At 36.9% G+C, this 22,185-nt stretch overlaps 1 protein-coding gene across 1 annotated transcript in view; it reads left to right on the top strand.

Moving 5' to 3' along the window:
* The window catches only part of GABRA4 (gamma-aminobutyric acid type A receptor subunit alpha4), a 218,538-nt gene that overhangs the window by 104,836 nt on the left and 91,517 nt on the right, over window positions 1–22,185 (top strand). The window lies entirely within an intron of this gene.

The following is a 22,185-nucleotide window of genomic DNA, read 5'->3' as shown; positions in this document are numbered from 1 at the left end:
TTATTATTACTACTACTATTCTTTTGAGTTTTTATTTTAATACCAGTTAGTTAACATACAGTGTTGTATTAGTTCCAGGTGTACAACATAGTGATTCAACACTTGCATACAGCACCCTGCACTCATCATGACAAGTGCCCTCCTTAATCCCCATCACCTGTTTAACCCATCCGTCTACACCCCTCCCCTCAGGTAACCATCAGTTTGTTCTCTGTAGTTGAGACTCTTTCTTGCTTTCCCTTTCTCTCTCATTTTTTTCTTTGCTTGTTTGTTTTATTGAAGTCCACATATGAGTGAAAGAAATCATATGGTGTTGTCTTTCTCTTATTTGGCTTGTCCTAATATCATGTAGCTCCATCCATGTCATTGTAAATGCAAGATTTCACTCTTTTTTATGGCTGAATAATATTCCATGTGATCCAATCCATCCAAGTGATATATATATACATGTATCTTCTTTATCCATTCATCAATTGATGGCCACTTTGGATGCTTCTGTATGTTGGCTGCTGTAAACCTATAAACCTATAAACCTAGGGGTGAATGTATCCTTTTGAATTAGTTTTCTTGTATTCTTTGGGTAAATAGCCAATAGTGCCAGTGCTGGATCCTAAGGTAGTTCTATTTTTAATTTCTTGAGGAACCTCCAGTACTGTTTTCCACTGACTGCACCAGTTTGCATTCCCACCAACAGTGAAAGAGAGTTTCTTTTTCTCACATCTTAGCCCAAACCTGTTGTTTCTTATGTTGTTGCTTTTAGCTCTTCTGGCAGGTGTGCCGTGATAATCTCCTTGTAGTATTGATTTGCATTTCCTTGGCGATGAAGGATGATGAGCATCTTTTCATGTGTCCATTGGCCATCTGCATGTCTTTTTTGGAGGACTGTCCATGTTTTCTGCCCATTTTTAATTGGATTTTTTTGGGGGGGTGTTGAGTTGTATAACTTCGTTACAGATTTTGGATAGTAACTCTTAATCAAATACATCATTTGCAAATATCTTCTCCTGATTCTGTAGCATGTCTCTCAGTTTTGTTAATTGTTTCTTTCACTTTTCAGGAGCTTTTTATTTTGATGTAATCCCAGTATTTTGTTTTTGCTTTTGTTTCCCTTGCCTCAGAGACCTACCTAGTAAAAAGTTGATACAGCTTACCTCAAAGGAATTACTACTTCTGTTGTCTTCGAGGACTTTGATAGTCTTACATTTAGGTCTCCCATCCATTTTGGATTTCTGTGTATGTTTCTGTTTTGTGATATTACATCACAGCTTTTCTTTTCTTTTTCAAGGTTGCTTTTTGGCCATTTGAGGTCTTTTGTGGTTCTATAGAAATTTTAGGATTGTTCTAGTTCTGTGAAAAATGTTGTTGGCATTTTGATAGGACTGCATTAAATGTGTAGATTCCTGTGTGTAGCGTAGACATTTCAACAGCATGTGTTCTTCCAATCCATGAGCACAGAATGTCTTTTCACTTTGTTATTGTCTTCAGTATCTTTCCTCACTGTTTTATAGTTTTCAGAATACATACAGGTATCTCACCTCCAAATGGGATTGTTTTTTAAATTTCTCTTCTGCTTCATTATTGGTATATAGAAATCTGTGCATTGATTTTATATCCTGGGACTTTACTAAATAAATTCATTATCAATTTTGGCAGTTTTTTAATGGAGTTTTTAAATTTTTCTCTGTGTCATATTATGTTATCTGTAAATTAGGAAAACTTTAATTCTTTCTTGCTCATGTGGATACCTTTTCTTTCTTTTTGTCTGATTACTGTGGTTAGGACTTCCATTACTCTGTTGAATAAAAGACATCTTTGTCTTGTTCTTGACCTTAGGGGAAGAGTTCCCAGTTTTTCCCCATTAAGGATGATAGCTGTAGATTTTATATAAATGGCCTTTACTAAAATGTTTCCTCTGAACCTACTTTGTTGAGGTTTATCCTGAATGGATGTTGTACTTTGTCAAATGCTTTTGATATGTCTATTGAAATGATCATGTGTTTCTTTTTTTATCCTTTATTGATGTGATTTATCACATTGATTGATTTGTAGATATTTAATTACCCTTGCAACCAAGGAATAAATCCCACTTGATGGGGGTGAATAATTTTTAAATATATTGTTGAAGTAGTTTTCTTAGTATTTTGTTGAGGATTTTACATTCATGTTCATCAAGGATATTGGCCTGTAATTCTCTTTTTTTGGTGGTATTTTTATCTGGTTTTGGTGTCAGGGTAATGCTGGCCTGATAAAATGACTTTGGAAGTTTTCCTTCCTTTTCTATTCTTTGGAATAGTTTGAGAAGGATGGGTATTAACTCTTTTTATTTTTATTTTATTCATTTATTTTAAAAAATATTTTATTTATTTATTCATGAGAGACACAGACAGAGAGAGGCAGACACAGGCAGAGGGAGAAGCATGCTCCATGCCAGGAGCCTGATGTGGTACTCGATTCCGGATCTCCAGGATCATGCCCTGGACCAACGGCAGATGCTCAACTGCTGAGCCATCTGGGGATTCCCGTATTAAAACTCTTTTTAAATGATTGGTAGAATTCACCTATAAAGACCTCTGGTCCTGGACTTTTGTTTTTTGAGAATTTTTTTCCCTTGACTTAATTTACTTTAGTGGTTATTTATCTGTTCAAATTTTCTGTTTCTTTTTGTTTCAGTTTTGGTAGTTTTTTTTTTTTTTTTTTTTTTAGTTTTGGTAGTTTGTATGTTTCTTGCTACTTTTACATTTTTTCCTTTATCACTATATTTTACTAATTGAATTACAACATGTCAGTGTGGGTCTGCTTTTGATGATTGTGTGTGTGTGTGTGTGTGTGTGTGTGTGTGTTGGGAGAGGGGTGGTTCTCTGTGTCCCTTGGATCTGGATAACTGTTTTCTTCTCCAGATTAGGGAATTTTTCAGCTATTATTTTTTCAAATAATTTTCTGCCCCCTTTTACCTCTTCTTCTGGGACTTCTGTAATACAAATATTATTACATTTGATGGAGCCAGTGAGTTCCCTATGTCTGTTCTCATTTTCTGTAATGTTTTTTCTCTTTTGTTTAGCTTGATTATTTTTCCATTACTCTGTCTTCTAGGTCACTAATTCATTCCTCTGCTTTTTCTGCCCTGCTGTTCATCCTACTAAGCATGTTTCTCATACCATTTATTGGCCCTTTATCTCTGCTATTTTATTCTTCCTTTATCTCTGTGTTACAGGTCTCACTCATGTCTTCCACTCTTAAGCTCATGATCTTTACCATCATGGTTTTGGATCCTCTATCATGCATGTTACTTACATCTGTTTTGTTTAGATCTTTGGCAGTGGCCTTGTCCTGTTCTTTCACTTTGGGATAAATCTCTCTGTCTCCTCATCTTGTTTGCCTCTCTGTGTCTATTTCCATGTGTTAAGGAAGTCATCTGTGTCTTTCCCACTTAAAAGTAGTGACTATAAATAAGAGGTCTTGAGTGTTCTGCAGTGTACTTCAGGAGAGTATTTTATGTGTGTTATTCATGCTTTGCTGTTGTGTCTGAGTCACTTTTCTTTTCAGTGCAGTTGTCTACACTGATTCTCTGCCTGTTGTGGTCTGTGCTTGCCCTGAGGTGTTAGTGAGACCCAGGCAAGCCAGTTCTGAGGGGAGAGGCCCCCTGGGGAACTTGGAACTAGGGTGGTAGTGTTAGAAAAATTTGCACTGGGCTCCTAATCCTGTGCCAATCCCCTGAAGCACAGTGGCCCTGCATGATGTGTCTGACGGTGTGGCTGGGCACCATCGTCACGGTTGGGCCCCACAACTGGGCACTGTGAGGGACAGCAGCTGAGGGTGCATGGCTGGGTTTGGTGTGTGACAGAGGCTGCAGATGCCAAGCTGGGCACGGTGTAGCAGATGTGCAAAGTGGCAGCTGTGCATCTGGCAGTTGAGTGGGTCACATGTGTGGCTTTAACAAAATTTGCCCTGAGCCCAACATGGAGGCTAGCTGGCGTGGAGTAGGCAAGCCCTCAGAACTCTGGGTATGGCCCACTGCTAGTAGATTAGGTAGTAAGTATCTGGGTGGCCTCTGTTTATGCTGGAAAATGGGAGAGGAAAATAGGACCTGCCAGCTTTCTCCTTTTTGAAGTCCCCACACATACTCAGAAGTCTGTGTGAACAGGGCTGCCTCCCATTTGCCCCCAGCATTGTATAAACTGTAACTGCCATTTTTTTTTATGTAGTTTCTTTCAACAGGCTGCTATCTCTTTAAGGGTAGTGACCCAGCTACCACTTGGCCCTCCTGGTTTGCCCACTGCTGTGTCAGTGACTTTCTTTTTTAAGATTTATTTATTTAATTTAAGGTGGAGAGTAGCAGAGGGAGAGGAAGAGATTCTTCAAGCAGACTCCCTGCTGAGTGTGGAGCCTGATGACAGGCTCAGTCTCAGGACCCTGAGATCATGACCTGAGTTGAGTTCTAGAGTCAGGTACTTAAACCTGGCTGAGCTATCCAGTTGCTCCATGTCAGCTGACTTGTAAACCTCCAGGTTCCAAGTCCCACTGGTTTTACAGATTCATGGAATTTATATCCACTTGGTTTTTAAAGCCAGACGTTACGGGATTTAGTCTTCCCACGTGAGCTCTGTGATGTGAGAGCCGATTACCCTGCCTTCTCTACATGCATAGCTCCCCCTCTTGAGTGGGCTTCCGTCTGTCTTTCTGACCTTCCACAACTCCTCTGCATTTAGTTGTGGAGTTTATTCCGCCAATCTTCAGATTGTCCTCTGAGTCATTCACTGAGCCCAGGGTGAAGGCTTGTTCATCTAACTGTGCGTTTTTCAGCACACTCTTCCAGTATGTTACGGGACCATACCGTATTCTTGAAAGAATTTTTTTCCATTCCAAGTCAACAGATCTAAATTTGAGGTTCTAGCTCTGCCAACTACTGGATTAATAAATAGAGGATAATCACACATACGGTTTTCTTTCGAGTAGTAAATAGTATTTATCTCTCAAGGTTGTCATAAGAAATTCTCAATGGTGGTTGTGAAATGGCTTTACAAAAGTGATCATCTGTGTCCTGTATTTTAATTACTGTTATGATAAGTTACCTTAATTTCCAGCTTTTTTTTCTTTCTTCATATGTTTCAAGAATAAGACACCCATCAGTTGTGGAAGGCAAGAGATGTGATTGTCAATCTTTAAAACACCTGGAACCCATACAAATATACATGTATGTACACACCCCCCCACACACCCACACCCACTCACATATGGCACCCATCAGAATCTTGAGGAATTGGAGGAAGCAGAGCTGCATCGTTTAAAAAAGTCTCCTGTCTGTAGGAAATTCTTAGATATTCCCCTGCGGTGTGCCAGCCTACACGAAACCAAATAATTAGGCCAAGATTAACTTTGAAATGCAGTATATTAAAGCTCTAGAATACTCCTTGTATTTTCTTCCTCCTCTTCTCCGATGTTTAAAATACATGTAATGTAGAGCCAGTCTTTTCATGAATGAAAAATGGCCTGAAACTCACTAGCCGCTTGAGTTGCTATATTAAAATATCTTATAAGTGATGCTACAGTGCTTTCTTTGTTGGGAAATTTGGGGGGAGGTGTGTTGTTAAAAAACAAAAAAAGTCCATGAGTGATGTTTATGCTTCTGGATTTAATTAGCAATCTCTTTTCTCCCTACCTTTGTATAAACCATTCCTTCTGTTTAAACATTGCCATAATTCTACTCCACTCAGTCCCCAGCCTTGGCTAATTCCCATATTTCCTTTAGGTCTCAGTGTACATGTCAGTGGCCTTGGAAGGCCTTCCTCTCTTCATTAAAACTGAGAGGGTGATCGGGGGAATAAAATAAAAAAAACAAAAACAAAAACAAAAACTTCTTAAACAGCCAGAAGTTTAAAAATTAAAATACTTTACATTAAAAAAATCAGTGTTCTAGTTTCTTTTGAAGAAAAGAAATATCAGAATTTCTAGCAACACTGGTCCATTTTCCATGGTTGTGAGATAAATAATCTCCTTACTCAAGTTTTCTATTATTTCTGATTTTCCCATAAAGACAAAGCTGTTTTTTTTTTAATTTTTTTTTCATTTATTTATGATAGTCACACAGAGAGAGAGAGAGAGGCAGAGACATAGGCAGAGGGAGAAGCAGGCTCCATGCACCGGGAGCCTGACGTGGGATTCGATCCCGGGTCTCCAGGATCGCGCCCTGGGCCAAAGGCAGGCGCTAAACCGCTGCGCCACCCAGGGATCCCTGACAAAGCTGTTTTAATTGGGATAGTACCATTTGGATTTTTAAAGGAACCAGAGTGTTCTTTTTGTGGGTTTGAAACTAAACAAATTATTTGTTTAAGAATGTAAATTAATTTCCTTGCAGTGATCAAGGCAGCTTTTTAGCTCCTTTGGGGAGTAGATCATGTTTTCTGGGATGTCCGAGTAAGACATTTTGAGGGAAGCTGAATATCTTCTGGTGAATATAAGGGATGTAGTTTATGGATAATTAATCTAGAGAGGACAGAAACTTAATATCTTCTGGTGAATATAAGGGATATAGTTTATGGATAATTAATCTGGAAAGGACAGAAACTGAATATCTTCTGGTGAAGATAAGAGATGTAGTTCATGGATAATTAATCTGTCAAGGACACTAACTTTTATTTTCAAATGTAGGGTGTATTTGGGGTTGCTTTTGGATGCCTGAATTAGGAGGACAGTACATCAGATAATTTTAGTCATTTACATGTGTCAGTGTACTTTTCACCTGTCATCAAAATCTGTTTCTCTTAGGAAAATAGTAAAGACAATAAAGGATGTTGTTGATCATTGCTTGACATTAATAGTGCATTAAAAGTCAATAAGCTTAAGGAAATATACCATCCCCATTAAAACATGAATAGAAAAAGGCAGTTTCTCCAGCTTACTAGCTTTTAATCTTCTGTTTTATGGTAAATGTTAAGTTAAATATTGTATATGTTTTATATATGATCTACTTTTCCTGAGTTTGCCAATATGAAGTATCTTCTGTCACCAGGCCAGTTTCCAAGTTATTCTTTAAAAATACCATGCTCATTCCTTCCTCCTAGAATTCACAGGTTGCCTCACTAAAACCATTTCATATCTCCTTGGTTCCCCAAGTCTTACCTGCTCTCCCAGGTCTAACATGAAGTTCTCTTTTCCACACATTCTGTTTTGATAAAAAGAGTTGAAAAATTGGGTGTGGACTTTGGAGTTCAACAAACCTACTTTTGAAACCAGATTTTTTGCTTATTGGGTATGTGACTGTGTAGACCTTATTTAATATTAAGCTTCCCTGATCGTCAGTTTCCCCATAAAATTCTAAAAATTGTTTTTTTAAAAGATTTTATTTATTTATTTATTCATGAAAGACAGAGGAGAGAGAGAGGCAGAGACACAGGCAGAGGAAGAAGCAGGCTCTATGCAGGGAGCCTGATGTGGGACTTGATCCTGAGACTCCAGGATCATGCCCTGGGCCAAAGGCAGGCACTAAACTGCTGAGCCACCCAGGGATTTCCTAAAAATTGGTTTTTATAAGAAGAAAATGTTACAGCTCATTAATTATATGAGGCATTATAAAGTATCAAAAATATTTTTCTATAGTATTTCAAAAACCAAAGATTGTAAACTAGCAGCTCATAACATGGCATATGTCTCAGAGATGTATTTGCTCGATTAATACCATGTTTTAAAATTAGCTTCAACACTAAATTAAAAAAAGAGAGATTTTATAGATACCTCTAGATTCTTGTTTCTGTTTAAAAAATGAGAATATCTGGAAGCCCTGGGCCTCCTCCATTCCCAGTTGGCAGCAGTCCACAGGCACTAGTGAGCAGCTTTTGTGAGAAAGCATGCTCTAGTTTGGCTCAGTATTTACTTTGCCCATTGCATTTATTTACTTGGCCTTCTTGGACCTGATAATCATTTGAATTTATGATCCCTGAGTTAAGCCATTCATTTTTGTATTTGAATACATCTGTCTTTCATTTTTAACTGTGTATCTGTATCTTATTCTATGGCACATAAAAATACCATGTATTAATGTACCTAATTATATATAACACATCTTATATAGAGGCTAATTCTATGATAGCTCATTCAAGACTATGATACAGTCTTGTAGAGGTCAGACATGAGATTTAAAAAATTTCTTAAAAATCCTCACCTGCGGGTGGCTCAGCAGTTTGGTGCCTGCCTTCAGCCCAGGGTGTGATCCTGGAGTCCTGGGATCGAGTCCCGCATCAGGCTCCTTGCATGGAGCCTGCTTCTCCTTCTGCCTGTGTCTCTGCCTCTCTCTCTCTCTCTGTGTCTCTCATGAATGAATAAATAAAATCGTTAAAAAATCCTCACCTGCATTTAATAAGCTAACTAAATTAATTATAAGTTAATATGTATTAGTTAAATTAGATTATGACATTGAAAGATTTAACTGTGATAGTGGAATTTATTTTATCTGCTATAAGTATTATTTCTACCTCTCTATGAGACTATGAAGGAAGAGAAGAGCAAAAAAAGTGCTAACTGTATTTTCTTATTCCTCTGCTTTTTCCAATGACGACATTGGTTTTTCAGGGCTTTTCTTCTGTGCACTGAAACTTTAATACTGCATACATTCTGAAAAACTTTGTTTTGATCAGTTTTTACTTCTGTTGCTCTCCCACTGGGAAATTGTACTCACTCTTTGTTTAATTTAGCTGTTACATAAATATGTTGAAATGCTCCACTATTTCAGTTCCTACTGTGAAAATATTTTGTAAGCAGCAGTATTAAAACACTTTTTCCCCCCTCCCAGCTATATAGATCATAGGAATTTCAAATCGGCAAGAGAATGTAAAGCTTAGAACACCTCCTCAGGACACCACTGGGGCTTAGAAAAGCAAAGGGTAAGCCCTCAGTTCACCTTGAGGAAGAAGAACCTCAACCAGGGCCCAGTATTCATGACTCTCAATTCAAACTGGTATTTAAATTTTAAATAGAAATGAGATTTATATGATGTTTGTAAAGCCAGATAAAGTGGATTCCACTGAAGTAGTTGTTCTGTACCTCATAATCCGATATTAAGCTATGTGGTATAATTTTATTCTCCTTGGGGTTGTATGGGGTAAGTATTGTTGTTACCTCCTTTTCACAGTGGAAAATCTAAGGTATAAGAAAGGTTAAGTAACTTGTTGTAACTTAGATGGCTAGTGATAGCCAAGATGAGATTTTTTGACTCTTGCTGTCAGATTTTAGCTCTTGTGCCTTTAACCACTAGGCCACCTTCCTTATTATCATCTGCTTATCTTCTGTATTCTGGTTTTCATGTGTCATGTGTGTAAGAACTGATAAAATATTGAACATTTTCAGTCTTTCTACCTGTGATTACTTGAACTCTTGAACTTTAATTTTTACAGTTAAAGGTTTCTACCCCTGTTACATAATTCTGTCAAACCATATCACCATTGTTTGAACTACTTCTATTCCTAGTCACCATTTGACCTATCTTTGAAATTTTGAAGTTACTACATTTGTGATTTTCTTCCACTGCAAATAGACCTTACTGACACTTGCCTCTTTAAAAAATAAAAATAAATAAATAAATAAAAATAAAAACTTTAGCTACAATAACTTTGGATGAGTACAGAAATTGTTGTAATAGCTTTGCCCCAAGACTTTTCTCAGTTACTCAAAAAACGTCTTTTCCAAAAAATAGAAATTGGAAAAAAAAAAACCTTCCAAAGTCATTTTGTGAGGCCAGCATTACCTTGATCCCAAAACCAGACAAAGACCCCACTAAAGAGGAAAATTACAGACCAATATCCTTGATGAACATGGATGCAGAAATTCTTACCAAGATACTAGCTGATAGGATCCAGCAATACATTAAAAGGATTATTCACTACGACTGAGTGGGCTTTTTCCTAGGCTGCATGGGTGGTTCAACATCTGCCAATCAATCAATGTGATACACCAAATTAATAAAAGAAAGGATAAGAACCATATGATCTCAGTAGATGGAGAAAAAACATTTGACAAAATACAGCATCCTTTCTTGGTGAAAACCCTCCACCATGTAGGGATAGAGAGAACATGGCCTAACATCATAAAGCCAATATATGGAACACCCACAGTGAACATCATCCTCCATGGAAAAACAGAGCTTTTCCCTTAAGATGAGGAACCTGACAAGGATGTCCACTCTCACCACTGTTTTTCAACATAGTAAAGGAAGTCCCAGACTTAGAAATCAGACAACAAAAAGAAATAAAAGGCATCCAGATGAGCAAAGAATTAGTCAAACTTTCACTCTTCACAGATAACATGGTACTCAATGTAGGGAACCCAAAAGACTCTACCAAAAAATTGTTAGAACTGATAACAGATATTCAGCAAAGTCCCAGGATATAAAATCAATGCACATGAGTCTGTTGTATTTCTATATACTAACAATGAAGCAGCAGAAAGAAAAATCAAGGAATCGATCCCATTTACAATTGCATTAAAAAAAACCGTAAAGATACCTAGGAACAAACCTAACCAAAGTGGTGAAAGATCTATACCATACTCTTAAGCTATAGAACACTCATGAGAGAAATTGAAGATGACCCAAGGAAATGGAAAAACATTCCATAGTCATGAGTTGGAAGAACAAATATTGTTAAAATGTCTGTGTTACCTAGAGCAGTCTACATATTCAGTGCAATCCCTATCAAAATACTGCTAGCATTTTTCACAGAGCTGAAACTGTCAATCCTGAAATTTGTATGGAGCCATAAAAGATCCTGAATACCCAAAGTAATGTTGAAAAAGAAAACTACAGCTAGAGGCATCACAATTTCAGACTTCAAGTTGTATTACAAAGCTGTGGTCAAGACAGTATGGTATTGGCACAAAAATAGACCCATCGATCAGTGAAACAGAATAGAGAACCCAGAAATGGACCCTCAACTCTGTCTTCGACAAAGCAGGAAAGAATATCCAATGGGAAAAGACCGTCTTTTTCAACAAATAGCGTTGGGAAAATTGGACAGCCACATGCACAAGAATGAAACGGGGCCGCTTTCTTAGGGCATATGCAAAAATAAGTTCAAGATGGAAGAAAGACCTAAATGTGAGATAGGAATCCATTAAAATCCTAGAGGAGAACACAGGCAGCAACCTCTTTGATCTCGGCCACTGGCAACTTCTTGCTAGACATGTCTCCAAAGGCAAGGGAAACAAAAGCAAAAGTGAACAATTGGGACTTCCGTGAGATAGTAAGCAAAGGACACAATCAGCAAAACTAAAAGGCACCCTACGGGATGGGGGAAGATATTCACAAATGACATACCAGATAAAGGGCTAGTATCCAGAATTTATAAAGAGCTTATCAAACTCAGCACCCAAAAAATCCAGTCAAGAAATGGGCAGAAGACATGAACAATCTCCAAAAAAGACATGCAGGTGGTCAACAGAGACGTGAAAAGATGCTCCTCATCCCTCATTGTCAAGGAAATGCAAATCAGAACTACAACGAGATACCACTGTACCCCTGCCAGCATAGCTAATAGCAGTATAAGAAATAACAGGTGTTGGCGAGAATGTGGAGAAAAAGGAATCCTCTTTCACTGTTGGTGGGAATGCAAACTGGTGCAGTCACAGTGGAAAACAGTATTGAGGTTCCTTAAAAAGTTAAATATAGAACTATCTTACCATCCAGCAATTGCATGACTAGGTATTAATCCAGAGGATATAAAAATAGTGATTGGAAGGGGCTCATACACCCTAGTGTTCATAGGAGTAATAGCTCACAGATGGAAAGACTTCAGATGTCCAACAGATGAATGGATACAGAAGAGATTGTATTTATATACACTGGGATGTTACTCAGCCATCCAAAAAAAAAAAAAAGAAATCTTGCCATTTGTAATAACATAGATGGAACTAGAAGATATTATGCTAATAAACAAAATAGGTTAGAGAAAGACAAATACCATATGATTTCACTCAGGTGGAATTTAAGAATGAGAACAGATGAACATAGAAGGGACGGAAAAATAAGATGAAAGCAGGGAGGTAAGCCATAAAAAACTCTTAATTTTTGGAAACAAACTGAGGGTTGCTGGAGGGGAGGTAGAGGGAGGGATGGAGTAATTGGGTGATGGGCATTAAGGAGGGCACTCGATGAAATGAGCACTGGGTGTTATGTGCAACTGATGCGTCACTAAATTCTATCCCTGAAACTAGTAATACACTACATGTTAACTAATTTGAATTTAAATAAAAAATTAAAGAAAATGTTTCTTCTGCTAAAAGTAGTTTGGGTTGTCAACTATTAATTTTACCTTTTCTATGTAAGGAGTGTCTGCTAGGATGAAAAACTGTGCACCTTCTATTCAAGAGAGAATAAATCCTGTTCAACTGTTCAAGAGAGAATAAATCCTGTTCAACTGTCCTTTTTTTTTCCCTCTCCAAAAGCTCTAACCAGGGATGCCTGGATGGCTCAGTGGTTGAGCATCTGTCTTTGGCTCAGGGTGTGGTCCTGGGGTTCCAGGATTGAGTCCCACATCGGGCTCCCTGCGGGGAGCCTGCTTCTCCCTCTGCCTATGTCTCTGCCTCTCTCTGTGTTTCTCATGAATAAATAAATAAATTTTTTTTAAACAAAAAGCTCTAACCAGTGCTAGATGAAACATTATAGGAGGAGATGAAAGGAGTGGAAACTAGACTTTGTAGTTGAGGAATAAGACAAAGGAGCAACATGCCAAATAGTTAAGTCCATATAAGGTATTGCTGAGCAGTAAAAATCAGTGCCCAAGTCCTCTAGTGCTGAGCAGAGGTGAGGGGTGAAGTACAGTCGAGACATGCAATGTTAGTCAAGGGCTTTGGAAGGAAATCTTCCCCAGTCTTGTCCTGTAGTCATACCCTCTACCTGCCTATTATCCCTCCATCACCTTTAGAACTTGGAGGAGCAGGGATCCCTGGGTGGCGCAGTGGTTTAGCGCTTGCCTTTGACCCAGGGCACGATCCTGGAGACCTGGGATCGAGTCCTGTGTTGGGCTCCCGGTGCATGGAGCCTGCTTCTCCCTCTGCCTATGTCTCTGCCTCTCTCTCTGTGTGACTATCATAAATAATAATAATAATAAAAAGAACTTGGAGGAGCAGATAATTCAAAATGTGTGTTTGTGTATACATGTATAAATATATACATACATATGTATGATTTTGTTTTCATGATTATAAAACAAAACCAGACTTAATGGTGAGATTTTATGTCTATTTTGCCATATGTTGTATATTGTTTGAAAGCATCTTTTAATACCTTCATTATGTTTTCTTCTGTGGTTATTGTCATATTTTTGCTACTCTCTTCATTTTAGTTAGGAATAAATATTGAGCATTCTTATACAGAACTATTTATTTTAATAATGAATTAAAAATTATGATTATTTTTGATAAGTAATACTTTGTTAATTTCTTTGGGAATAAATCCTAGATCTAGGCTTTATAAATTAAATGTATAAGCTTTGGGGATCCCTGGGTGGCTCAGTGGTTTAGCGCCCGCCTTCAGCCCAGGGCATGATCCTGGAGTCCCGGGATCGAGTCCCACATCGGGCTCCCTGCATGGAGCCTGCTTCTCCCTCTGCCTGTGCCTGTGCCTCTCTCTCTATGTCTATCATGAATAAATAAATAAAATCTTAAAAAAATTAAAAAAATGTATAAGCTTTGAAGAACAACAAAAATTTTGATTTTTCTTATGACAAAGCACATTATATAAAAACTTTAGAAAATATAAATTGACAAAATGAGAAATAAAATATAATCTTATAACTAGGTTTCACTCTCTCTATAGTGTTTATAGGTTCATATTTATTTCCCATTAAAATGTTTCTGTGGTTTATCTTACCTAACTAGAACAAGCTATCTTTCCAAGTCATTAATTTTTTCTAAACACCCCCTTTAATGGCTTTATAATATTCTGTTTTTTAAGACCATATTATTATTTTGATGACTGCCTTTTATTGGATATATGAGTTATTTCCAATGTCTTATAACAATTGTATAATAAACATCTCTTGCTACAGGTTGCTGTATGTTGTTCCTGATATCTTATATTTAGTTATTCCTTTCACAAATATGTTTTGCATGTCTACTATGTGTTAAGACACTGTTTTGGCACAGAGAAAGTAGTCTCTAACCTCAGTAAACTTATAAAGTAGAACAGTGCTGTCCAGTAGAACTTTCTCAAATGATCGAAATGTCTGACTTGTCAAATGCAGTTATTTAATAATTAGTTTCAGTTTCAATAGCCATATATGGTTAGTGGCTACTATTGTCTTAGGTAGAGCAACTGTAAAATTTATTCATATTCTCAACTCTGCCAGCTGTCTTAACTTTTGAGCACTGTTACAACTTTTGTGGGATTCATGCTGAGTTCCTTTCATGTAGTCTGTAAAGAGAAATACCTTGAATAATTCTATTTCAGAGGCTTTACTAAAATCAGTAACACTTTTTTAAAACTCAGTATAGTAGGTAGCCAGTTAACTAAAGTAAATGTGAAAGCTGCATATTAATGTATGTTGATGCATGTGTTAATGTAGATTGTACTGTATTTGTTCCAAATGATTAAGAATCACTAAAAACTTAGTAAATCTAATTTAAAAATACATTCAGTATATTTTGTTGTTTTGGTTTATATGGTTTAATTTTTTTTTTGGTTAAAATAATTTTTAAAATTATTTTTTTTATTTTTCAAGTTAAGCAGAGTTCACTTGAATTATCTGCAAGTAAGGCACTTCATTCTTTTACTTTAAATTTTCTCATTCCACCTATATGAAAGCCTATTGTTATATAGAACTGCATGTAACAAATATATGTTCTAGAATTGAAATGGAAAACAAATCCATAATTTGTAAATTAGAGTCAGTTGAATTAAAATATACCATTAATGACACTTCTATGGGTATATCTTTTTGTGTAACTCTATTGGAATTATAGTGATATTTTACATATCCCCAATGTAAACCAATACAAAATCAGAACAAAGGAGGAGATAGGGAGAAGCCAAAATAGAATATAAAATAAAAATAAACCTAACTCTATTACAAATGAATCATATAACTACATTAAAAAGAGTAAGGAAGGGGGATCCTTGGGTGGCTCAGCGGTTTGGCACCTGCCTTTGGCCTAGGGCGTGATCCTGGAGTCCCAGGATCGAGTCCCACATCAGGCTCCCAGCATGGAGCTTACCTCTCCCTCTGCTTGTGTCTCTGCCTCTCTTTCTCTCTCTAATATACATAAATAAAATCTTAAAAAAAAAAAAGAGTAGGGAAGAAAATAGCCAAAGTTACTGTGGAAAACAAGAATCTTCACTGGATACTGTATGGCTAAAGGCAAAAAAAAAAAAAAAAAAAAGGTACATAAATGCTGTGATCTAATTAGTAAAAGTGTTTCTAACAGGCTTGGTATAGCAAAGCATGTATTTTTATGCATCTTATGTTTACTAGAATTTTTATGTATATACTAGAATTGAACAAATACATTTTAGATAATGAGAGCTGGGTTTTCTCACTGTTGTAGAATGAAGTATAAATAAGGAAAAAGGGGAGGCTAAAATGAATCCTGTGATATTGGATGCAATCAAAGGTATCAATATAAACTCATTGTGTTTTTTTTCCTATTTTAACCAATAAATATTATTTTAGTAATATCATGAATCACTTTTGAAAGAAAAAAAATAATAGAAAGTTTGGGACAAAAAGCTTGTCAAAAACCCCAAAAGGTATAGAAATCACTTTCAGTGATTTAAGATACTTGAGACAATGAAAGAACCATGGAAAAGGAATGAAGCAAATCAGGCCAGGGTTGAGGGAACAGACACCCATTGTGTCTTGCCTGGAACCATCTAAACTATTAACAAAAACCTCTGGTACTCAGAAGCCTAGTGCTGCCTTCTTATTTTTTTTTTTGTTTTTTTTTTTTTTTGTTGTTTTTTGTTGTTTGAAGTTGAGTTGACATACAAGTGTTAGTTTCAGGTGTACAATAATAAGTGATTCAACAATTAGATACATTACAAACTTTATTGTTTTAATATATATTCAGATAGATTGGAGTGTGGGAAGATAGCCAAAATGGGTAAAGGGGAGTGGGAGATACAGGCTTCCAGTTATGGGATAAATAAGTCATGGGATAAAAAGCACAGCATAGAGAATACGGTCAGTGGTATTATACTAGCATCGTATGGTGACAGAAAGCAGCTATACTTGTGGTGAGGATAGCATGAGGTGTAGGGTTGTTGAATCACTATGTTGTATACTTGAAATCAGTGTAACACTGTGTGGCAACTATACTCAAAAAAAAAAAAAAAGAAAGAAAAAGAATACAGTTCTTGTTATTCACAATGGTTATGATCTATGAAGTCACCACAAACACTGAGTTAAACAATACTGAACCATTGCTCCTAGGGGCAATAAGGATTAAGTTCCTCCAAGCCTCTGTTCACAATAGAAGTCCTGGAGAGGATGTAGAGAAAAGGGAAGCCTTGTGCACTGTTGGTGGGGTCGTACACTGGTGCAACCACTATGGTGTATAGTAGGGAGGTTCCTCAAAAAATTAAAAATAGGACTACCATGTGATTCAGCAGTTGTACTTTTCAGTATATACCCTAAGGGAATGAAGTCATTTCCATAGGGAGAGATTTCTTTACTCCCATGTTTGTAGAAGCATTATTTACAAAAACCAAGCTGTGGAAACCATTCTTTAAGTGTCTGTTGATAGATGGATAATGAAAATATGACAGGTATATTATACATACATACGGTATAATACATAAAATATTGTTCACTCATAAAAAGGAAGGAAATTCTGGCCTTTCAACAACATGGGTGGATCTTGAGGGCATTTTGCTAAATTGACAGAGAAAAGACAAATATGTGGATCCTAAAAAAAAAAAAAATGAGCTTATAGAAACAGAGTAGATTGGTGGTTGCTGGTGTGGGATATGGGGCAGGTGGATGGGTGATGGTGGTCCAGCGGTACACCCTCCCAGTTGTAAGTTCTAGAGATCCAAAACACAGCATGATGACTATAGATAATAATACTGTATCATATGTGTGAAAATTAGAGAGAGTAGATCTCAAATGTTCTCACCACACACACAATGTTAAGTATGTGAAGTGATAGTTGTGTTGATTAACTGGACTTACTGCGGTAATTATTTCCCAGTACGTAAGTATATCAGCGTACTACCTTGTATACCTTTAACTTACACACTGTTATGTGTCAGTTATATTTCAGTGAAGCTGGAGAAAAAGGGTAAAGGTATTTTCTTATTTGAATGCAATTTGGTTTCTATGGAACTGCAAAGTCAGTGCTCTTTGGATGACACCCACCATCTAGGATCTTGTCTTGGGCCAAAACACCTCTCTTGGCAACAATTCTGGTGCCCTCTGTGTCTGTATTCCCAAATAACTTGCATACCTTTTTCTTTTTCCTGTCACCATTGTGTCCCTGCTTAATTTTCTTGGTATTGTTTAGTTCAGATTCAAAGAGAAAGAAATAGATTGACCCTAGTAATTCTTTTCTGATTGGACCAGTCCTCATCTACTGTCACAGGAAAATGTAATGGATTCACTGCCCTTGGATTAGATGCCGATCCCAGGTCCAGTGAGTTCTGGTCTTGTGGGCGCATAGACACATGGTGTAAAATCTGGCTGCCTAATGATGGCATTCATCAGGGATCCTGGCTTCAGCAGCTTGCTGTAGTATTGGCCGGCTATGTATTTCATCTATGTAGAGTACCGGTTTGTTCTCACTCATATAACATTGGTAAATAACTATACTTCTTTACAATGTTAGTAATTGGTTTACATTTTTGCAGTGTTTTACAGACTACAATTGTGTTCACTTACATAACTTCATGGGTGGGTGGGGGATGGGGTGACTGGGTAACGGGCACTGAGGGGGGCACTTGACAGATGAGCACTGGGTGTTGTACTATATGTTGGCAAATCAAACTCCAATAAAAAAATACACAAAAAATAACTTCATGGGGGATGGCACAGTAAAATGAAGTAAATAAAGCCTTACCCTAGTGGAGGTAGAAAATGGTACTAATATCGAGTAGGTTTTTCATGTGAGACGTCAGTACTATGATAATACATTGTGCATTTTGGAAAGCATAGGAGATTTTGTTTATTTAACAGCCTTTTCTTTCTGGCCTTGAAATACTTATCAGATTGTCTTAAAAATAATTATCCATGGATATATGCATCAGTAATACAAAGAGTGATAGTAGAATTGCAGTATAAATTTTGGAAGGAACTGTATGTCTCATTCAATCCAATACCTTAATTTTTAAAATTTCAAATCAATTTATCCATCTTGCGTAGGACCATTAAGGGAGATACGTGCTCTGATTTTTGCTTTAATGATCCTTGTAATAAATACTTAGAATTTACCACTCAGGAAAAAAATGTTTTGTTTTGTTTTGATAAAATGAAATACTTCATTTTGTTGGAAATAAGGTTACACAAATCTGTATTTCTTTGTGATAGCTGTGGAAAAGCATAGAGCTAGATTTAACTTTTAAATAGTAATAAGTGAATATTTTAAAAAGTGATTATTGTCTCTATTAAACAAATTATTGAGAGAAAACTACGATTTAAACATAATGTAGGCCCTTTTTATTTGGCTGTAGTTTGTGTCTTTCTATCTAACAGTATATTCACATTTGCTTGTCTTAAGTGTATAGTTCTATTTTCATGCAAGCTGCCTCAGTCATTTTGGAAAGTAGCTCTTCAGCCAAGTAATGCTTATTGAGCACATAGTATGTGCTAAAAGGTATATTAGTAAAATGCTAATATGAGTCTCTAAGGAGAAGCTTACATTTCAAATGAGGATAGGCAGAAAAAAAGGAGAATGGGAAAGCTGTTGCTAATAAAATAGGTTGAAACAACTTCATGCCATGATCTAGTCTTATACCTCCCCTTACCCCACAGTGCCAAAGACATCGCTAAGAATAATGAAGACTGCTAACTTGAACAAACTGGAACATAGTGATTTAATCTTTTAGCCTTGATGACAGACCAAAACCTGGGGAAAAGCTGATGGTACAAGGGGCAAAGAGTTGTATTGCTAGGTTGGCCAGAGTGTATGTAGACCAAATATATTATAAATGTATAGTGTATATATCCAAACACACACATACTATACATATAGTGCACACATATATAGTAGGCAAAGTAAATGTAGATAAATACACACATACACGTAAGTAAAATGTATAGAGAACCTACATAAAAGGGACACATTTTGTATAGTATCATTTTTATAGAATAGGAATTTTGAATCTTCTTTTACCATTTTGCCCCTCTGTGTACCTAAGTAAATGCTCAATACATCTTCATTGCATTAATAAATAGAGAAGAAATTGTGTTCAAAGCATTCTAGGAAAATAGGATGATCACTATAGATAAGTCTAGATAAAAGCTGAATGCTAATCACATTACGGCATAACATAGCCTTTGATTGTGTGACAGCGCTTTATAAATAGTGTAAGTTTGCATACAAATTATACAGGTACAAAAAGCATCAGGGCAGCTTCTTTTAGTTATAGTTAGTTAATTCAGGGCCTTGCACATAATACATGCTCATTAGATTTGGTTGTATTGATTTAAAAAAATAAATTACAAGCCAATCTAAGCATGTCTAATAACAATGAAAAGTTTAAAAATAGGTTATGTGAGCTACTTAGTAATTAAAATGAGCTGACTTTGATTAGTATTAAGTGTTAGCCAGTTTTGAAATACCAACTTTCAAAGCCTTACAAACAGCGAAGTAGCACAACTCTGGCACTAATTGGGTCTTCCAGGGAGCCTAATAAAACTGATTTTCATTTATTTGGTGGTGCCTCTTAACCATTTTCTCTTCAGAAAGAGGCAGGAATGGAGGGTAGCTCCTGGCTTCTTGTGTCCCTTTCAGTGGTGATTAAGTATGAGCCTCCATCAGGTCAGCCCACTCACCTGTCCCTTTGCTCTATGTCTCAGATTTCTCTGAGGAAGCTGGTAATAAGCCTCTTGGAGAAATGCTTTTCTGTTGGGTTTCTTCCTGCCTCACTGACCTCTTTTATTTGGTTTGTTTTTCCTGGCTCTTTCGTCTCTCTCTGGCCTCTAAATGTTGTGGTAACTCAGGGGTTGTGTTACTTTTCTCTTGGTGCATGACAAATTACTACAAAATTAGTGGTTTAAAACAACACATTTATTATCTCAGTTTCTTTGGGTGAGAAGTCTGAACACAGCTTGACTCCATCTTCTGCAAGTCTGTAGGTGTCAGCTGGTACTTGAGGTTACCATTTGAATGCTTGACTAGAGAAGGATTTCTTTCCACGTTTACTCATAGCGTTGGCAGGATTTATTTCCTTGAGGCTGTAAGAGTGAGGGCTTCATTTTCGTGTAGGCTGGAGATGCCAGGTAGAGGCTCCCCTAGTTTTTGGAGGCCACCCTAAATTCTCTGCCAGGTAGGTTCCCCAGTACTGCTGTTTGTTTCACAAAAGTAAGCTAGCTGGGGGAAAACTCCAATGAGATTGAGCGCTATAATCTTATGTAAGGTAACAATGTAATCACAGTATAATTCATATACATCCTGTCACATGTTACACTGAGTTAGAAACAAGTTAACAGGTCCTGTTTGTATTCTAGAAAATGAAAATCATACGAGGGCATGACCGCCAGGTGGCCTCGATGGTGGAGCCACCAGAGTCGGTCAACTTTAAGGCTCCTCTGTCTCTGTCCTCTTTCTCCTCTATATCATGGCTTTAGATGTAGTCAGTGAGTGGACAACCCTCAATTTTGTAGTTAAGGGTTTGATCTCCTCTAAACTTAGCACTGACTTGGCTAACTGCTTTATATTGCTCCTCTTGGGTTTGTCTAATAGACCAATCAAAAGTCACATATCCAAAGTCAAAATAATTATTTCCTCCATAACCTGCTTTTCCCATTCCCACTAAATGGCAACTGCATCCTTTCCGTTGCTCAGATTAAAAAAAAAAACAAAACAAAAACAAAAAAACAACTTATGTCATCTTTGACTTTCTGTTTTCTTGTACCTGCCATCCAGTTTATGAAAACTGTTATACAAATTTGCCATGTTTTTTTTTTTTTTTTTTTTTTTTTTTGGTTAGTATCTGTGTCTTCAGGTGGCAAGATTTTATCTAAATTATAGGTCACCATCTAAGCCATCTAAATTGATGGCTTCCTGGCAACATTCCAGTCCTAGTGGGGAGCAGACTCTTATCTCTCTTTTCTAGTAGCAGGCTCAGGGCTTACTTCTAACAAAGTGGGCCACAGAGAACCCCAAACATCACTCCTCTCTAACTTTGCTATTGACAGAAACTTATGTGGCTTTACCATATGCCGGATTGGTTCAGGTCAGATGGTCCCCTCTTATCAAACAAGGCTTCGTTTGCCTTGGTGAACCTCTTGGTAATTGTTTCACTCCAAAGATCAAGAGGGAATAATGGAGGTAACAGCAGTCACCTGACTGCTAACATACTCTTCCTGCAGGCTTTTCTCCTCCCTAGCCTGACCTCTTTTCATCCTTCCCCTTCACATTGTCAAAAATTGTATTAAAATCTACTTCTGTGTAGGCAGGACTTCCCATCATTCACATATACTTTGATCTAAAGAAATAGATGAAAGAAATACTTTTTTAAATTGTAGTTTTACTTTAAACCTTACTCTTGTTCTACAATGAAGAATTTGTTCTTGTCAACAGGATTTGAGACCTTAGTATCGTCGTGAATTCATTTAGGGTGCAAACAGTTGGTAGGTCCATTCTTGTTTCTCTGAACTCCCTATCCTAGGTAGCAACCTGCTGTCTATTCATACCTGGTTAATCTTTGTTTAGAACTTTTCCTGTTTCAGTTTAGGCACAGGTAGATGATGACTCATAGAGGCAGCTGGTAGAAAGAAGGGGATAATCTTAACTACGTGGGTTGGGAGACTCAGTTTACAAACCTCCTCTAATACTATTGGAAGACTGGTAGCTGTGTTTCTCTTTCACAAATTTTATGATTCTTTCCTTTTGATTTTAGGTTGTTATTTAAAGTTTAATCAGATGTCATTTGTATAAAAATATTTACTATTAACAGAGCAGTAAATGGTGACTTTTCTCTGGGTAATATAGCCCAAACTTAGCTTTTGCCTTTTTTGTTTTTTAATTTCCTTGAAGTCTCACACTGAT

Source organism: Canis lupus, chromosome 13 (assembly GCF_003254725.2).
Source record: "Canis lupus dingo isolate Sandy chromosome 13, ASM325472v2, whole genome shotgun sequence".
Classification (NCBI taxonomy): Eukaryota; Metazoa; Chordata; class Mammalia; order Carnivora; family Canidae; genus Canis; species Canis lupus.
The sequence above is the reverse complement of the archived record's forward strand: the minus strand, read 5'-3'. Positions and strand labels throughout refer to the sequence as shown.